This window comes from Mus musculus, chromosome 15 (genome assembly GCF_000001635.26).
Source record: "Mus musculus strain C57BL/6J chromosome 15, GRCm38.p6 C57BL/6J".
NCBI classification, from domain to species: Eukaryota; Metazoa; Chordata; class Mammalia; order Rodentia; family Muridae; genus Mus; species Mus musculus.
In genome coordinates, this window is record NC_000081.6 from 60282228 (window position 1) to 60298039 (window position 15812).

Below are 15812 nucleotides of genomic sequence, written 5' to 3' on the forward strand. Positions count from 1 at the left end.
CAAATAAAATGTCCAAGACAAACAGTATTATTAAACTTTTCTGTTGTTTATTCATTGTTATTATCTTCTCCTTATCAAGACCAAAGAGGAAACACTCAACTTTAAAAATGCCACCGTACCTTGGTGTACTGTAGATTGTCTTTAAAACCACACCTCCCAAACTAGATTACATGTAATATTAATCTCCAAATATCTTCTGGAAATTAAAAGGTTACTGAATTACTAGGTTAGAAGAGATTAATGTTTCTGTTCTGTTTAATTTTTATTGTTATAATAGAATATCCTGAAAGAAAGATACTTAGGGAACAAAGGGCTAATTAGGTCACCAGGTCACGTCCATCACTGAGGGAAAGTCAAGGTAGGAACTCAAGAAGCCAGTTACATCAAATTCATCATCCAGAGCAGAAAGAAATGAATGTGCTCATGCTGCTTGCTTGCTTGTTATCCTTCATCACTGATGTACAATCCAGGGTATAGCCTAGGGAATGGTGCTACCCATGATAGCCTGAGTTTTTCTATATCAATCTTCCACTGAGATCATTCTTCACACATGTTTTCTCAGGCCAACCTGAACTAGAGAATTCTTCATTTAGACTCTCTTCCAAGATGATTCTGAGTTATGCCAAGCTGACAATTAGAAATTAGAAAATAACTATCATAATTGCTTAGGCATCTTTCCCAAACACTTTTGGCTGTAAACTGGTTTGTTGTTATTGTTCAATTGTTTGGTTTTTTGTTTTTGTCCTTTTTCAATTTTGTTTGTTACGTATGGATCTGTGTGCATGTCAGAGAAGGTAACTGCAAGTCTAACTAGAAAAGGGAAACCTACCTATGGAACTAAGCATGCGCACAGGTAAAAATGTACACTCTGATTGAGCGAACATCAACTCTCCTTACTGGGCACCAGTTCTGTGAATGTTGGTTAATTACTTAATTTTCTTGTATATCAGTTTCCTCACATATATTATGGTGATAATAATGGTGTTATTTATACAGGGTTACAATTATTAAATGAGCTAATAAGGCTTAAAGTCTTACAGATAATACTCTACCTATATTTTCTATGATATATAAATATATATCATATTATCTGTGATATGTCTATATCTATATCATGTAAAATAGGAACATTTTAATGATATGGTATTGAGGCTATTGCCTTTGGATATGTATTCTACTCAAATTCATTGAGATGGCAGTTTTTGCCAGTGTGCTAAGTCTGCCTACTTTTACATAACTCCTCCTGGATATGCTTCTTGTACCAAATTGCAGGCTATTAAATGCATCAACTCTTCACGTTTGTCCATTCTTTAGAACTAGATTCTCCAAATGCACAGTCTCTCCTTTTCTATAGTTCCTTCCACTCTAGCACATAGGACCCTAGAAATGAAAGATTCTTATCCTTTCATTGGTGCCAGGGTCAAGTTCGTATCTGGTGATAAGGAAGGTGGCATCAGAGAGAGATGGGTTTCTAGGGACCAGGTTGTCATTTGGAACAAATCGATGAATAGCTGCACTTGGCTGCTACTCTTACTAAAAATATTGAACTCATTTAATGTCCCAGCTTCTATGGGGCTGAACTCTGTCCATCTGGGGTTGTGTTATTGGGACTGCTGGCTGCGACAGAATGAAATGAGGTGAATTCCCCATCATCTCTTATTACTCCTCGTTCCCAGTGCTGTCAGGAAATGAGTGGCACTGGAGTCAGATGCTCCTGGGGCTAGACCTTCACCAAGCTGCTGCCCTATAAAATTCTCTCAGCCCCTGTCTAGGGCAAGGGGCTGAATTTTGTATCTCTAGGGAACTTGAACATGACCTGAATGGGGAAAAAGGAGAGAAAGTTTAGTTTCAGATCCATTTTTCCTCCCTGTAACCACCTTATTAATTTCCCACCATTATAAGCCTCTTTCACATTTTATAAAAGCCAGATTTTATTGAGAAAGGCATATACTCAGTCTAATCAGATAAATTATTATTGCTGGAAACCAAAAGAGTTCCATTTAACTTTTTTTTTTGTAATTTATTTTTCAGATAATTTTTTTTTCAGCAAAGGTAGATGTTAGCAAGTCAATGACTCACCAAATAATTTACAAAAATAATGTCCTTTTAGGAAATTAAAGAGTGATGGTCACACGGAAATACTTCTGTCTTTTTCTTTTCATAATGTTTCTTTCTTTCTTTCTTTTTTCTTTAAATTGTGTCTTTTGACCTGGGAGGTTGTCCTGTCAACTTGAGATTCAAAAGAAGAGACAGCTTCAACAAGGGCAAAGCAGAGCAGAAAGGTAAGAAGGCTCTGAGTTCCCCATTATGACTGGCCAGGGTGAGGTGGTGGTGGGAGTTGGGTTGGGGTAGGGTGGGGGTGGAAGTGTGTTAGAAACCAACCCTGGAACTGCCCCCCTACAATCTCTCAGTGATATAACCACCTCACTGCTGCTAGTTGGGTCACACAGGGTCTTTGCAGGTACTTTCTCAGTAACATTTTGTAAAACTATTAAAATCTGGATGTGTTGACCGTCGGAAAGGGGGAAAGGCTCCTTGTGGGTGGGACCATCTCTGGGCTGGTAGTCTTGGTTCTATAAGAGAGCAGGCTGAGCAAGCCAGGGAAGGCAAGCCAGTAAAGAACATCCCTCCATGGCTTCTGCATCAGCTCCTGCTTTCTGACCTGCTTGAGTTCCAGTCCTGACTTCCTTTGGTGATGAACATCAGTATGGAAGTGTAAGCCGAATAAACCCTTTCCTCCCCCCCCGCCCCCAAAGGCTGTAGGAGGAGTACTGATTTGTGAATGTGAATCAGTTTCCTATCCCTCAGGTCTTCTGCATATGTCCTATGCCCTGGCATAACTTGCCTAGTAGCTCTGTCAATTGTTTCGATCATCTTTAAAGTGGTAACAAAGAGAACCATTTAGGCAGATTGAGTCATACTTCATAGAAATGTTTAGTGCAAAGTAGAAATCAGCATCCTATCTTTGTCTCTAAGCTACAGTTAAATGTGGGTTCAAGAAGGGATTTGAGGTAAGTCACAGAATAGGTTTTGGTAAAAAAAAACATATTTTAAATTGAACAGGAGTTAAACTATTTTGTCTTTAAAGTGATTATAAAGTAGGAAGGTCCTTGATCTGAGTCATCGTGACACAAAGTTGATGCTGTTAGAGGGGTTTTGTTCCTGGGTTTTCTTTGGTTCCTATCCACTGATGCTTTGGGCAGTTCTTCAAGCTTGACTGAGGTCCTTTTTGTGAGAGGCCCACCAGAGGAATCTTTACAAACAATGAATCTTTGTGGGAATTTTACAAACAATGAATATTATTGTCAAACTGTGGAGAGCATTCACCCAGTGATAAATCAGGAGAGCGGTGGTGAGCGTCCTAGGAGGCAGGCAAACACTGCTAGCCTCTTTTAGACAGGGTTCACTGGATACAGAGCCTGACCGAGAAACTCATGAATCAAAGAGTTATAGGATGAGATTTTAAAAGTGGCAGTTTTTTTCTAACCCAGCTAGCTCCTAAACAAATCCCTCAGAGACCTATTGACTTATTTAACAAGCTTTAAGTACAGCTGAGTAGATACTCCTAACCCCCTATGCTATTTAGCTACTTCCCAGCCATACTCCCTGGGTTACTTGCATTTAGTCTCTCCTTGGCTTGCTCTGCTGTAGCTGTCTGTCCTCATAGAGAACTCCCTTGGCAACTCCTCCTCACGCCCAGCCTCATGGTAACCATCTTCTTCCTCCACTTGCCATGTGGCTCCTCTTTTCCTGGACCCTCATCTACCTCATGGCCAACTCTTTCTCCTAGCTTCTCCCAGGGATCCCTGGTTGGAGATCTGACATTTAGCCTTTCTATCTCCTCCGTCCAGTCATTGGTTGTTCAGCTTTTTATTAACCAATCAGAGAAAATTAGGGAGCATTTTTAACACCACATTGGTACCAGAGATTCTTCAATATTCACGACAATGCCTGTGTATGTTCTGTGATTACATCTCAGGGCACAGAAATTAGCATCTGAATACGCAGTGCACAAGACCCCCCTCCAACAGTGATTTATTACTTTCTATGATCTGTTAGTTTCTATAAAGAAACAGATCAGCAAAAGGAGATGGGGATAACATGGTGTCATACAAGCCAATGGAACCATCTTCAACCTGATACTAGCAGTGTTCTACAGAAGAAATTATGTGTCAGAGGTTCCCTATGTTCTCAGAAAGGGAGTCGAGTTTTGTGTTCCCACAAGAATCAGTCAGAATCCATGGACTGTATAGTAAGTGGGGAAGAAACTCTGAAGAGGTTGCAGTTTTCTGTGCACATAATCCAAGTGCTTGTAGTAGTCTTTAGGCAGTTTTGTGAAGAAGCACGCAGATCCGTGGTAGAAACCTTCCTAATGCTGCAGCCGTTAATACAGTTCCTCACGTTGTCAAGATCCAAATATAAAACCATAAAAAATTTTGTTGCTACTTCATAGCTGTAATTTTGCTACAGTGATGAATTATAACGTAAACATCTGTAATTTCAATTAGTCTTAGGTGACCCCTGTAAAAAAAAGTCACTCCAAACCCAAAGGGGTCTTGATCTACAGGTTGAGAACCAGTGCTGTAGATGCGAGTCAAAAGAAGCAAGGGACACTAACACTAAGTTTGTGTGCTCAGGACTACTAAGAAAGACTAGAGGAAGTCTGAGCAGGGAGCATACTATGCTTTTCAAGCCAAATCCCCTGCAACTCAGAGATAAGTGTACTAATAGCCACTTCGACATCAAATAAACAACCCTCAACCCCAAATCAATGACTGAATTATCTCAGGGTGCCCAAACCTGTCATTTGCACGCTGTATAATACTAGAGAAGAATTTAATATCTTTAAGCTAGACTTTCATAATAGATGTAAAAATTAAACACAGGGTATTTTTAATCTTTCTACTAGAATATGTCCTAAAAATAGATAAGTTATGAAATCAAAAGTGACCTTGAATAGGCAGGCTTTCTGTAGGAAGTCTAGATCTTTGTTTCAATGAGGCAAGGTCTGGGTGCTGCAGCCTCTGGGTGGAGCCTGGTGAACCATGAGGAAGGCTTCAATACCACTCTAAGTATGAGTGTCCATGTCAGCTGACATACCCCATGACATAAAATAGAGGATCCTAGGAAACTAGTAGAACCTCAGAACTGCCCTGGGACAGGGGGATGGCTGCTTCCCCTGTCTTTACAGAAGTACCCTTGGGTGCTGGCAGCCTGTTACCTCACCATAGTGATAGTGGGATAGTCGACTACTCCAGAGCTCATTTCAATTCCCCATTGGTCTAAAGGTTGTATAAAAATGCTTGTCGCTGCGCAGTAAAATAGATCTGCATCTCGATGCTGATCTGTAGAGTCTGTTTCCTGGGTTGGTGACTCCACCTCCCTGAACCCCCTCTTACTTTCAGTTCCTACATCTGGCACCACAAACAGGGACCCTAGAGAAGACCCCTGCAACCTACAGCGTGAGTGGATTCTCTGAAAATGGGAGCGGTCCCGCTCTCACAGACCGAGCAGTCAGCTCAGTATTCTGAGGGTACTCAAATGGAGGTTTCTACTAAACAGCTTAATACCGTTTATGATAAGGTCATAAATCTCTGCTTTTGGATCTTGGCGGGGCAAGACTGCAATGAACACACTTGTGACCGGATAATCCGCCAGACCTAGAGTAGAGTTTGGGGATGAGCTTTCACTTTATTCCCGCCCCTGCCCCGCCCCTGCCCCGCCCCACTCCCGACTACTTGGATAATTTCAGCTGCCTCAGAGGTTCGGTGTTGAGGTCACCTGAGGCCCTCCTGAGCAAGTCCAAGGCCTGAAAATGGACAAGATTTCAATAGCATGCTCTAAGCTATCCCCTGAGCAGGGCTCGTAGAGAAGATGTCAAGTCTGAGGACATGCTCCCTCGGGAATACTCCCAAGAGACAAGATGCTCCTCTCAGGACAAGGATTTACCTTGTTCTGGAGAGCCTTTCTTTGATGAGGAGGCAAAATATTCCACTCCATCTTGTCCCTACTCATGCCTATTGCCTGCCAGGAAAAGACCTCAGAGGCCCAGACCACCAAAGGCACCAGTACCCACTGTCCACCCTACCCGACCCAGTCTCTTACGGAATCGGCTTGGCCAAACTTGGCTTCCCCTTCTGCCCCTGTCCCCAAGTGGGCTCATCTATGCTTCCCTTGTATGAGAAAATGCTGGATCCTGGGGTTGTCAAGGATGGCAGGGCTCTACTCTCCCTGCCCCTCAGACTCCTAGGCTTCCCCAGTGCTGCTCACCTGGGTAGACCAGAAAAATTTCTCTAACAGAACATGGGTTCCTTATGCCACGGGTTCCTTCCAAAAGGTCAGAAAAGTGATCCTAGACAACGGCCTCCATGTTCCTTCTGTTACAGAAATCTGGGAGTCTATGGCCACTAACTTAAACACACCTCAACATGGAAAGACCATTATGGGTGCTGTTCTGCCCAGAGGCCATTCTTCTAATGGAAGGCCATCTTCTATGGTGAAGGATAGGTAATGGACCCACAGAACCTTTCTCAGGGAGTAGCCCTTCCCCTGGAAGCCTGGCAGGGTGAAGGAACCTGGCACTCCTCTGTCATTCTGATGCTAGGCTCTGCCCAGTACTTCGACCAGGTCCTGGCTAGCCAGCCAGAGCAAATAAACCATAATGTTCTTTCTCAGGGAGAACAGATGGATAAACAGATTCAGGCAAGGGTCTCCTGGAACCAGTACATCCGATACGCCTTTTACTACTCCCAATGCCTTCCAGGGCTTCATTGTGCCTTTAATGTTCTCCTGCTGTTGGCAGCTGTTCCAGTTAATGCCACGGTAACTCACCTAGCAACAAATGCTAACTGCTCATAGTTATATGACCTCCTCCTGTTTGATTCAGCTGGAGTACCCCCTGTCTGTTTAAAGGGAGCTAAAAATGTAGACAGACCTTGTCTCGCTAACATTACAGTATCCAAATATGTGTTTTGTCCTTTCCTCTTCTGGTGTGGTGATGTAGGCTTATGTTTTTCAAACCTACTATAATAAGGGTTCTTAAATGCTTCAATCTCCCCTATATCTCACCAAGCAAGGTAGGGAAGGAAGATGGTTAATAGGACAAGGGGGATGTGTACCTATTTAGAAGTAGTTCTTTGGGGGTGATTCCAATCTTTGTTGTCAGCAGTCTAGCCCACTTCAATTAGCAGCTGCTGCCCTATCCAGAAACAACCAGGAGGCTCCACTGATCTGCACCTGAAGCAGCCAGAACACCACCAGAAGTTCTATGGTGTGTTTCTTTCTACAAAGTCTCGACAAGTGAAGATCAGTGGAATAAAGCAAGGCAAACCAATGGCAGGGCATCAGCAGCAAAGACCAGAGTCACAAGCAAAGCCAAACAATGACCACAGTCCCTCAAAGATGACCAACAAGGAATTACAAGGAGAACCAATGCTGTAGTGTCATCTACTGTCTGTTGGGATATATTCACACTCTTTCCAGACATCACATGTCCTCCCAAGTGTCTGTTTCCACAAAATATTCTCTCATTAGACATTTTACAGAAAAACATCATGTCATACAGCTGAGTCTCTGAAGAAACCAGAAATTCCCACTTCATGGGGTTCTGGTGACTGGCTACATGAAATGCTTCTCTCCCCTGAGCCCCCGAGTCTCAGTTCTCATTGTTCCACAGGTCTTCCTATAAAGAGCGCGAGGAGACGACAATTTGCTCCAAAATCTCAGCAAGAGAGAGATCTTTGTTCCCTTGCTGGTGGGGATTGGACTTGTTTTCTCCATGGGGTCCTCAGCGGCTCTGCAGCAGTCCTCATTCAGATCCATTACCTGGCTGGAGAACTCAGGGACAAACGTGACCAGGCCATGATAGCAATGGCTAGAAACCCTAGAGCTGCTCCAGCGCCATGTGAACTCTCTGGTCAGAATGGTATTGCAGAATAGAAAGATCTGTTAACTGCTGAACATGGGGAGACTTGTGCTGTGCTTGGAGAGAAATGTTGCTTTTATGTTAATGAGTCAAATATTGTTGAATCCAATGTAAATGCCCTAAAAAATCCTGCACACAAAATTTCTTACCTAGTACCAACAATCAGAGCCAATGTACTGGTTCCAAACCCCTCTCCTTACCTGGTTGCTACCTGTTTTGACCCGAGGTCTCTCTGTGGTGCATCATAATGTTTTTACTGTGACAAATTTCCGTCATAATTGATGTGACAACAGGTAGGGTTATAGCACAATATATGACTCTAAAGTCTATCAATAATACCTATGATGACAAAATTTCTCTTTAAAAGATAAGAAAAGAGGAGCATGTGGGGACTGTGGCCCCTGGGTGGGGTCTGGTGGATGGTCAGGGAAGGTTCCATACAGCTCTATAGTAGAAGAGACCATGTTTGCTGGCATACCCCATGACACAAAACAGAGTATTCTAGTATACTAATGGAACTTCAGAATGGGCTCAGAATAGGGCAGTGCCTACTTCCTCCATCTTTATGAAAGTCCTGTTAGATGCTGGCACCTCCCCATAGTGCCAGTGGGATGGCTGACTACTTTAGAGCTCATGTCGATTCCTCATTGGTCCAAAGGCTATAAAAATGCTTGCTGCTATGCAATACAGTAAATATGCACCTCAACGCGGATCTCTGGAGTCTGTTTCTCTGGTTTTTAACTCACCTCCCTCATCCCCTCCTGGATTCTGGTTCCTACAGCAAGCATCTAACATTCGGTAGTTTCCTGGCTTTTGATATTTCCACAATAATAATAATAATTATCTACAAAAATTTGTTTCCTTCAGCATTGTGGGCCCTAGCATTTCCTTGAGGAAGAATGAACGGGTCTCCCACTAGATTAGTTCTCAGAATCATGAGCTCTCCAGATAAGAATAGCCCTCTTTGGGTCTTTACTATTCTATCACTATGCCCTTTGCAACGTCTGATGCACATCACATGCCTTGTCAAGGGTCAGGCATTGTAGTCTATGGAACTTAACATGGGCTTAGGTATACAAAAATCTGACCATTTTTACTGAGGAAAGATTTATATGCAACAAAATTAAGAGAATATGGTTCAATCTATCTTAATCTTCAAATGTCATATGTTGTCGTTATTAGATTGAAGTGTGCTCCCTCCATCCAGGGCTTTTTATCATAAAAGATGTAGATGATTGTGTGATTCCTGTCTTTATGATCACTTACATGATATATTACATTTATTAATTTCCATATGAGAAACTATGTCTGTATCTTTGGAATAGAGCCAACAGAATCATGATGAATGATCTATTTGATACTTTCTTGTCAGTCTGCCGGTATTTTGATGAAAATTTTGCATCTATGCTTATCACAGATATTTGCTCAAATATTTCTTGAACCTTTTAATCAAACTTGAAATTTCCCTTAATTTCCACTACTTTTGTCTTTTCTTGAATTTTGTATAAGTTGGCAGTAAGAATGCATGGCATCGACTCTTTCCTGTATGACTTCTGTCTCTTAACATTGTTCATGGCATTTTGCTGGACTTCTGGGCATATCATTAATTCACTCTACTCTTCCACAGATGTAGAACGGGTCTGCCTTCAGTTGTTGGGTAATTTGAGTAAAACTCTTATGAATATTTTTGTACTAGTATTTGTGTAGATATGTTTATTTCACATGGATAAACATATATGGATTATACGTAAAGCTCATAGGGGAGATAGATATTTAACTGCGAAAAATCTTGTCAAACCATTTTATACTCCCAGGAAAGTATATGAGAGTCTAGTTGCTTTTCATCCTTTTGATAATGACTTTGTCTGTAGTTTAAATTTTAGCCATCCATGTGGTAATAAAGGATTACAGAATTATCCTCTACATTAATTTGAATTGTCTGAATGGTGACATTAGTCATTTTCAATATGGCTATTGTCCGTTTACATATCTTTATTAGAATTATGATTTGAATATTTTACTAATTTTCCATCTTCATTTGAGCTATTTTAATGATTATTTATTTATAAGAGTTGTTTATTTTTAACATAAATGGTATGTCACATAGAGCTGACATAAATAGTCACATGAATTTTCATCTCAAGTAGTATATGAACACACACATATTCAACTACAAATATTCTTATTCTTATCACATATGACATATATTAGCTCCCCCCTTTACCTTTTTTTTAGTTCTTTCAATCTTTTATACTGTTTTGTACTGTCTTATGGCATGTTTAGTTTTATGTGTGTATTATGGATCAGTCATTACTACTTTTGTGTCAAGTGATCTTTGTGAAAGTGATTAAATCTAAAATCAAGGCATTTTGTAGCTAAGGTTTGTTTTTTTTTTAATTCACTATTAATAACTTTCTTCCAAATTTCCGTTTTATTTTCGTCTGAATTTTTTAAAAGACATTTTTTTTGTAACACATATATGTCGGCAATGAAGTCACTTTGCTTTTGTTTATCTAGAGAGTATCTCTGACTCATGTTTCAAAAATGTTTCTCAGACATAGGGTGCAGATTGCCAGTGTTCTTCAGAACATTAAAGTTACCACTCCACCCGAAGCATCCCTTGGTCGCTAAGGAAAGCCCTGCTACTGTTTTGCTCATGGTTTCCTCCATGTTAAGTCAGTTTTTCTGACTTCTTAATGATCGGTTTCAGAAGTTTTATTATTAACCCTCATATATGCCTTTACTATTTCACTATTCATTCTGTTGGGGTCTTCGCAGCCACTTGAATCTTTGGTTTGATGGATTTCATTAATTTCTTTGAAAATATTCAGTTCTTGTATTTTTATTTACAGAATATTAATCTGTCCTCCCACCCAGTCGTCTTCTACGGGGATTCCTGTTGCATTTACATTAGATTGTTGAATCTTGGTCTCAGCTCTTATTTACTCTCTTCTATTTCCTGCCACTTTGCTGTTCTTTCCTAGGTTTGTATAACTTAAGTTAATCTTTCTCAGACTCCTACTATCTTTCCATACACAATAACTCATTCAATGTTCTGCTGGTCAGCCCATATCTTCAATCTCCCGTTTCTATTTCTTACCACACCAGTCTATGAATCATCAGGATTCTGTCATGTGTTCTAAGTAGTAGCATCACAGCCCCTTGTTCTTAATGCCCCATATCTTTTTTTTTAATTTTTATTAGGTATTTTCCTCATTTATATTTCCAATGCTTTATCTTAAATACCTTTCCTACATTGCCCAATGTTTTGATTATTTCCAACAAAAAGGGAAATCTGTTGATAGATACTCTCATCAAGATGGAAAAAAACCTTGAATTCCTGTCTTTAGGGGTTGAGTTTTGAAATGGCTCATCCTCTGTTAGGTTCATATTTTGGGGCAAAAAATTATGCAACACTAATGCCAGTTAGATGACAGAACTGATATTGAAGGTGGTAATATGCAGTAGATAAGAGTATGCATCGTTGAAGATCAGAATCTGTGTTCAAATTCTTTTTGTAGCAATTATTCGGTTTCTGATGCAGAGTATTTCCTTTATTTCTCTATCAGTAATAAGAGAAGATATCCAGCTGATAATTGTTGAAGGGATTACACATACACAAAAGGCACTTACAGAGAGCTAAAAAGGTCAGCTAGGCAGCAGTGGTGCATGTCTTTAATCTCAGCATGTGGGAGGCAGAGGCAGGTGGGTCTCTGAGTTTGAGGCCAGTCTGGTCCACAGATGTCTTAGCATTTTCATTTATCATTAGTTCCATTTTTCATATGTTCGATTTCTTCACACATACCATCAACTTTGCTCCATATACCTACTTACCTCTCTGCTTTTACCCTATGTCTTTTCAATAGTTTCCTTTTTTTCCTTCTTCCATTCACTTAGTGTCAACTCATCTTTTAGAGATTGCTTCTTCTGATGTTCCTCCCTGGGTTCTTCATCCTTCAATATGCTACTCTAGAATGAACATCAATCATGCAGGTTCCAGCCACCTCCTGGACCACAACCAATTAATTCTCCTTTGAAATATTTGTTTGCCAAGAAAACCAAGCCATAAATACCATTTTATTTCTAAATGTACTTTAATCTGAATGGCTCACATTATTGAATATTCTTTACTAAAACCCAGATATTTGTTTTGTATTGCTGCCATAGCAAGTTAATAATATAATGACTTAGAATTACAGAAATGTGTAATCTTATACCCCTGTAGGTGAGAAATCTGTTAACAAGGTCTTGGTACACTAAAATTAAAGGATTCTGGGGGCTGATTACAGACATTTTTATATGTCTATTTTCTCATTTGGGTGTTTGACTCAGTTCCTTTCAATTGTACAGCCAAGGGTCCAGTGTGCATCCAGACCATGAGCTAAGTCTAGTCCCCAGGTTCCAGTCATACACTATACCTCTGTGCTCATGGCTTTCTTCCTCCATCTTTGAAGCTGTTAGGGAAATTAAGCCTTTACTTTACATTTCTGTCTGTTTCATCCTACTCATGAGAAAGACCCTTGTGATTCCCTTTGATCCATCCAGGTAATCCATAATAATCCCTTTTCCCTCCTGGATCACTTAACTATCAATCGTAATTCCCTTTGCAACCTTGAGCCTCCTTTGCTGCACAACATGACAGCTTAGACATTCTGGGAGCTGAGGCATGAGTACTATTGGTAGAAGAGGACATTTTTCAATTTTTTCAGCTGTTAAATTTTTGATCTCACCATGATTTCAGGTTTTCTTTCTTTATACTCTCCCTATCTACCATTCTCCCCTTTAAACTCATGTATCAAATTCCTCCTTATTTTTTTTAAATGTAATATTGTTTATTTAACTTCAAAAACATTTCAGCATTCTAAACATACAAAAAAATAACAGAAAGTTTCAAGTTGTGTTTAGGTCCAGAGGGTTCTTGAACTTCCATTGATGCAGTAGTTCTTTGCTTTGCTGACAATGATGAGTTCTACAGTTTCTTTAAAAAGTTTAAAACCTACTGCATTTAACAAAAGAACAAACTCCAAACACTTCTCATGCCAGCTGACCCCTCCCCCATCCACAACTAAGAATGTCAGCAGAATGGTATGCCACTATATACAAACACAGGACAACCTGAGGCTAAATGGATGCCCACTGCAGTATCTACAGGTCCAGCCTCACAGTGCACGCCCTGAGCTACGGCCCCCTCCAAAAGGCATCTTCCCCTCACAGCCTTCACACCAAACAAGGAGCATCAAGAATCTGTCTGGGTTGTTTTGTTCTCTTTACAAACTATAGATATGTACAGTTGACAACTCAGGATTTCTAGCCAATAGCCATATAGTTAACACTACCTTACGAGTTGAGAACAAAATGCCAGAAACATCTTCAATTGCCTTGTCACACCAAAAGCCAAGTGCATCGAATGAGGAGGGCACGAGAGTGCCTTTTCATTTTAAAAATGTTTGGAGCTATGTACAATATTGATACTGCTCTGGACACCCATGTAAACCACTGACACCTTGAGAAACTACAATATGATCGTGATCAAATTTTGTAATTAAACCTAACAAGGACAATTGAAACGACTCAAATAAGAGATGTGTCAATCACAACACTCTCCTAATCTAAGGTATTCACAAGGAGACAGTTTTTTATTCATCTTCCTCCTCTCCTTCTTCCTCTTCTTCCACCTTTTTCCAGGCAACTTTATCAGGACCCTTGGCACCATCAAACTTCCCTTTATACTTATAGGCAGCAACATCCTTTCATACATCTCCTTCAGCTTTGCTGCCTTGGTAATGTAAGGCTGCTTTTCACTGTCACTTAAATTATTCTACATCTCATTCAGCTTTTTTGCCACATCTCCAATGGAGATGCCAGGGTTTGTGGATTTGATCTTGGGGTGGAATTCAGAGCAGAATAAGAAAAATCCAGATGGAGGTCTTTTGGGGGCATTTGGGTCCTTCTTCTTCTTGTCTCCTTTAGCTGATCCATAATCTTTCATCTCCCGATCATAGAGTACTATGTCTTTGCCATTTCACCGAATGTTGATTTCTCTTTGCTAGACATGGTCTTCGACCTCTCATAGCACTTCTTGGAAAACTGCAAAACTGAACCTTCGGGTTTTTCTTTTCTTTTCTTTTTAATTTATTTATTTATTTTTATTTTTTTATTACGTATTTTCCTCAATTACATTTCCAATGCTAGCCCAAAAGTCCCCCATGCCCTCCCCCCCACTCCCCTACCCACCCATTCCTACTTTTTGGCCCTGGCATTCCCCTGTACTGGGGCATATAAAGTTTGCGTGTCCAATGGGCCTCTCTTTCCAGTGATGGGCGACTTTTTTTATTAGATATTTTCTTTATATACATTTCAAATACTATCCCAAAAGTTCCCTATACCCTCCCCCTGCCCTGCTCCCCTATCCACCCACTCCCGCTTCTTGGCCATGGCATTCCCCTGTACTGGGGCATATAAAGTGTGCAATACCAAGGGGCCTCTTCCTAGTGATGGCCGACTAGGCCATCTTCTGTTACATATGCAGCTAGAGATATGAGCTCTGGGGGTACTGGTTAGTTCATAATGTTGTTCCACCTATAGGGTTGCAGACCCCTTCCTTCAGCTCCTTGGGTGCTTTCTCTAGCTTCTCCATTGGGGGCCCTGTGTTCCATCTTATAGATGACTGTGAACATCCATTTCTGTATTTGCCAGGCACTGGCATAGCCTCATATTAGACAGTTCTTCCCTGCATGTCTGCATGAAGAAGACATAAGCAGACATCTTTCCCTTTGGTTTGTTGGGGTCACCTTTAGCCATGCTGACTGAATTGCGTCTTCCTTCTTGGCCACCTAGTAGCAGAGAAGGAGAAGAGGCGGCAAGGAGTGGAGACAGCCAGAGTGTACAGTTGTGCAGATGCCGCTGCAGCTGCAGGAGCGGTGGCCTCCTCTTTATCTTTATTTACTATTGCATATCATTATAGATACGTTTAAAATTACAAACTCCATTCTTCAGTAGCATAAAAGAAAGACATACATACATAGTCAACAGGATGTGTATTTCTCTTTTTTTTCCTTTTTTTTTAAACATTTTTATTAGATATGTTCTTCATTTACATTTCAAATGCTATCCCCAAAGCCCCCTATACCCCCTCCCCGCCCTGATCCCCAACCCACCCACTCCCACTTCCTGGCCCTGGCATTCCCCTGTACTGTGTCATATGATCTTCGCAAAACCAAGAGCCTCTCCTCCCATTGATGGCCAACTAGGACAGCCTCTGCTACATATGCAACTAGAGTCACAGCTCTGGGGGGTACTGGTTAGTTCATATTGTTGTTATTCCTATAGGGTTGCAGACCCCTTTGGCTCCCTGGCAAACACAGAAGTGGATGCTCACAGTCATCTATTGGATGGAACACAGGGCCCCTAATGAAGGAGCTAGAGAAAGTACCCAAGGATGCGTATTTCTTACAAGGCAAATGGAACAACAGTTTCTAATCAATTGACTTTACCTGTCAGTTATCTCATATCCGAAGTTCAATTTAACCAAATAAATACAGTATCTCCTACAAAAGTGATTCTTAAGTTAAATACCAAGGACTGGAACCATATAAGTCCTGGCAACCATCTCTCATCCCGTGCTTATCACAATTGGCCTTTTCCTCTAAGATGGACGCTTGAGATTTGTCTGTAGCCCTCGCTGTCCCTTTTATCACCTGGATTTCCCTATTTGATCATAACAATTGTGTTGAGAGTAAGAGCTTTACGGCATATTGTATTTTTAAAAATAGTTTAGAAATATGATTCTATGCTGTACTTCTTCTATTCCATGAGCTAGGTAGGAACCAACTGCTAAACATTTGAAGGAAGTAAAGCTGACTGGTGTTTCTCTTGCCTGGAGAAACAC

At 40.8% G+C, this 15812-nt stretch overlaps 1 pseudogene; it reads right to left on the bottom strand.

The window, feature by feature from the left end:
* Nucleotides 1-13560: 13560 nt before the first annotated feature.
* On the bottom strand, nt 13561-14769 carry Gm46507 (annotated as a pseudogene).
* Nucleotides 14770-15812: the final 1043 nt, after the last annotated feature.